Source organism: Puntigrus tetrazona, chromosome 4 (assembly GCF_018831695.1).
Source record: "Puntigrus tetrazona isolate hp1 chromosome 4, ASM1883169v1, whole genome shotgun sequence".
NCBI classification, from domain to species: domain Eukaryota; kingdom Metazoa; phylum Chordata; class Actinopteri; order Cypriniformes; family Cyprinidae; genus Puntigrus; species Puntigrus tetrazona.
In genome coordinates, this window is record NC_056702.1 from 28604443 (window position 1) to 28609676 (window position 5234).

Sequence of the window (5234 nt, forward strand, 5' to 3'; positions counted from 1 at the left end):
GAAACGACTGCCGGCATTCGTCATGGCGCATGAACTCTTTGAAATGGCGGCGTTACAGCAAAAAACATTGGCGGGCTTTCTCGTGCGACGGTCCCTCAGCGAAGACTATTATGTGTTTTATACATTCTGAAAACACGATTAACGCTTCGGCGTGTTCTTTAGTTTTAAAGCGTTACTCGCATGCCGTGATCTTCATCCTTTGAAGACGGCGTTTAACATCAGGCGTTTGGCAGCTCGACCTGGCCGACGTGACGCATTCAACGAAAATACTGGTGGCAGCGTAGTGAGTGACGCCTGGTCGGGCAGCGTTCTTCGTCGGATCTGAAGAAAATGTGACGAATGTGAGTACGTCGAAATAATCGCAGCTCCATCGGCAACATCTGGAGAAGACAGAAAATCAAACTATTTCCGGCTCTCAACTCGTTTTGTGCGAATTTATACTCACAATTCAGAACAGTATCTTTACTGAAGGAAAGTTATTATGGACACTGTATTACTCTTTCATCTCTGCATCTGAATATTTCACGAAGATCAGAATGCGACACTAGTTTCCGGTGATGAGTTAAACGACCGCAAAACAATTCTGTCTGTGTTGTTCTTTAATAACACGTACTGACAAAGCAGACCTATCTTCCTTTTGTTGAAGCAAAACATTCACACGATTTAAATAGAAATGAAAAAACTGACGAAATACCTGTGAAACGACTACTACTACTTCCATGTTCCGGAAATCATGCGATGAGATAACAACAGTGCTCTGTCTGATGATCGGACTAGAAGAAGCGAAACTTCGCGGTCAATGTGACGAAAACTGCGTTAACTCGTTCTCTTTGCGTTACTGTCATACTACAAATACAAAATGAAAGTGGTCACTATATTCAGGGCAGCTCTTTTGCATTCACAACTTTGCCACCTCCATTCATTCTCGATATCGTCCATCTGGAGACATTTTTCGAACGGTCGTTTGTCTGAGCTGAGCCGCTCGGCGCAGACTTGGCGTCTTTGAGCTGAGCATCGGCTAATAAATATTCGGTTAAATTCCCGATGAGTGTCACGAAACGGAGAACGTCAACCGGTGCTAACGATGAAAAGACACGAGAGGAAAAGTGAGCTCCTACAACAGGCAGGCCTCCACTGAGAGAGATGGAGGGAGAGAAGAGAGGAAGGAAGGGAGGAGAGAACAGAGAGAGGAGGAAGGAAGAGGAAGTGAGAAGAAGCTGAGAGGACAGTGAAGAAGAACGAAGAGAGGAGAGAAGGAAAATGAAGAACAGAAGAGAAGGAGAAGGAAGAGAGAGATGAAGAAGAAGACGAAGACAGATGAGAGAAGAAGACTGAAGAAGATTGAAGAGGAGAGAGTTGAGAAGGAAAGAAGAGACAGAAGGAAGAACAGAAGGAGGAGAAGGAGGAGAGAGGAGGAAAGGAAAGTTGAAGTGAGAGAGAGAGGAGAGTTGAGAAGACAGAGGAAGAAGACAGGAAGACGAGAGGAGGAAGGTGAAGTGAGAGAGAGGAGAGAAGACAGAAAGGAAGAGGACAGAAGTTGAGAGGACAGAGACAGAGGAAGAGAGAGAGAAGAAGAGAGAAAGCAGAGAAGAGAGGAAGAGAGGAGAAATTTGAAGGCAGAAGAGAAGAGAGAGAAGAGAGAAGGATTTTAGAAGAAGAAGAGAGGAGTGAAGAGAAGGAAGAAGTTGAAGGAAAATTGAAGAGAGAAGAAGAGAAGAACAGAGAGGAAAGAAGGAAGAGGAAAGGAAAGGAAGAGAGAGGAAGAGGAAGAGAAGAGACAGAAGAGGAAAGAAGAGAAGAAGAAGACAGAAGAAGAAGAAGAAGAAGGAAGAAGAAGAAGAAGAAGAAGACAGAAGAGAAGAAGGAAGAAGAAGAGAAGAAGACACAAAGAAGAAATGAAGAGAAGAGAGGAAGAAGAAGGAGAGAAGGAAGAAAGGAACAGAAGAAGAGAGAGAGAGAGAGAAGAAGAAGACGAAGAAGGAGAGAGAAGAGTGAGAACAGATACAATATAAAGTGAGAAGACATTCATTTTCTGCCTGACTGACTGCAATTTTAATTTCATGAAGAGCGCTCTTTTGTCTGTTTTCCTACTGAAGAGAAAATACAGCACAAATGTCATCGTTAACTCAAAAAAAACCTTTCTATAAAACAATCGCTTAGTATTGCTGTTAGCTCAAGCGGTACAATCTATTTCGAGCAATGTTACATTTAAAGATTAGATGCTAAATCGCTGGAAAATCGTTATTTTAAGCGACTAAATTCTGGCGACACTCGTGATGTTACGTTAAAGCGTTACATTCTTTGAATGTTACGCCACACGATGACTGTTTGCCCAGTGTAGTGTCTTTATCTCAAATATTTATTGTGTTGCTAATATGTGATATGTTAGTAAACTAAGCATGTATATTTAAACCATATCTGATGTTATTACATTCTGAACACTAACTCTGAAACTAACTGCTAGAAATCGCTGATGTAATACGTCGCACGAAGCTGTTCACGCTATTGCATTCTGAACACTTCTGAAACTGCCGCCATAGCATTCTCAGGAAATATACTGGCGTACTAATATTACTCTAGAAAGCGTTGCCAAGCGACGGCGTTCTTTTCGCGACTGCCGAAAATATTGCATTCTTCAGGCGTGCTGAAAGCTGGATAACTTTCAGTTCATTGTTCTTCGAGAAAGTGGCTCTTTCAAGCTGGCGCAATACTAGGAAGAATGTTCAGATTTAAACTGTGAACGACTCTCTTCAAACTATAATATAGCATTCAGAATCGTGAAATATGAGACGCGTGTTTAATCGTTTTTAGTCAATCGATAAGTGAAATTCGCGTAAACTCTTCTGCCAAGTGCGTGGTTCAATGTCTTCGCGTGACTTCACGCTCGGCTTAGCGGCGAGCCTGGCTTTCAGTCCGAGGCGTCTGCGTCTCAGCACCTATCACAAGCCGCTGACAAATATACATGTTACGAAATATCACCCGAGTGCCTGTGTGTTTTAAATAAGCAGCGTTTACCTGACGTAACATCGATTGAGTCGAATAATCTCTTTATCTCAACTTCCTCTCTTTCTTGTCATCTGCATTCCTAAGCTCGAAGGTAATTCAAGCGGCGACCGATGTAGTATTTTGAGCGATAATGTAATGTTTGGCTATTATGACAATGAGAAGATAAGACTTCTCTCCTGATAACACCTTTCATCTGTGACCCTCAGAACTGTTGAATAGCGATGAGCGGCGAGGCGTGGCGGCTCCATCATGGTCAGCGGAAAAAGAAGGAGAGCGTGATGTGCGGTCGAAACAAACTTTTAAATAAAAACATTACGCCTCGATACTGCTTGCTGAACGCGACTGTAGTGGCTGTGCGCCAACGTTCGACTGAACCGTCTCACATCGATGCGAGACATGTGGGTGCAGTAGCGTGCGCATTTTGTTTTGACTGCTGGTCAACATTGGTGCCGATTCTGTAATGCGAAGCTAAGAAAATATGAAAATTGGTACGAAAGTGAGCTTAATCGCTGCTGCTGCGGCGATTTTATTTGAAAGGATATAAATAATGGCTAATATTAATAAAATAGCATTGCTAAAATATTACATTGAATCCCAACAAAATAGTGTCAAGCTTTATAATTTGCAGAGTATTTATTGAATTTTTAATCAGCATTTCCTTCTTGCGTCAAATACATTAACCACAACATGATAGTAATCTCGTGCGATAAGGAAGAGCCGATGATCGATGATCGATTAACGCTTAAAAACAAAGCGACTACCGAAAGATAAATGCGTTCCTTTAAATGAAGTCGTTTTGGCTAACTGAAGACATTAAGCTTTTTTTACAATGTCGCTTAAATTGCTGCTTTCTTCTCGAAATAAATGCGCACCATCTTAATAACAGATATTTCAACGTAACAGACAAAAAATCATTTCGTATATTAAAGCGACTTTGAAAGATGAACAACTCACGACCGAGGAGGAACATCAGCTCTGCTGCATCATTCAGGAAGTCCATTCGCGGAGCACATCGCCACAATTCAGATGCAGCGCGAACTATTTCTTTATGTCAAAAGCAGCCTGTGACAAATTGAAAGCATTAGTGTTTTCGCACCGATTTCGTGCGATCAGCATGTCGAAGGTGGAACAGGCCACGGTGTCTGCAACATCTCTGATAATTCTGCTGCTGAAGCGCTGATAGTGTCAGAAAGCGGCGCCTCATGTGAGAGTTCTTCATCATCACACACACCACACACACAGACACACCTACACACACAGACACACACACACAGACACACACTGCACTCTGCGCACACTCACACACAGACACACACACACACTCCTACCACCTGAAACACACCTTACACTCACACACACAGTACACCACACAGACACACCTTACCTGAACACACACACACAGACACACACACACTCACACACACAGACACACACACAGAACACACCTACACACACACACTCACACACACACAGACACACACACACACTCACACACACAGACACTCACACTGCACACACACACACACAGGCGCACACACACACACACAGACACACACGATGCTCTGTACTCTTTGCACTCACTGCACGCACTGCACTCTGCACACACCTGAACACACACTCACACACACACACACTCACACACACACTCACACACACACAGACACACACACACAGACACCTGCACACACACACCTCACACACACACAGACACACTCACTACACACACACACACTCACACACACACTCACACACACCACACACTCACCACACACACGAACACAGACACACAATTTTACACACACTCACACACACACTCTCTGAGATCTGAACTGAAGCTATAGCGTCTGTCCTGCTCTACTCAGGTTGTTCCAGCAAAGCCTATCAGTCAGAACTCGTCATCTGACAAGCTACCGGCTCAGCAAAGGAAGCAAGCTGTCATTTGTCTGCTGCTATTGTTGCTAGAAAGAACCTTGTTTATAACTATGGCATTTTGATAAGTGGCAAAATAATGCGTTTGGTCTGACTGAATATATATACCAGGCATCTTTTTGATCAGTGCTTTAAGCGCATTTTCAGTAAAAATATCTAAGCATTTTAAATGAATGCGTTACCTGGAAAAAGACTGAACAGCTGACAGGTATTGTGAATTACAGTATGAAAGTATGATGCTATTTCATGGTAACTGGAAAAAACTATCATACTGCGCCACTGTTATTTCATTTAAATGA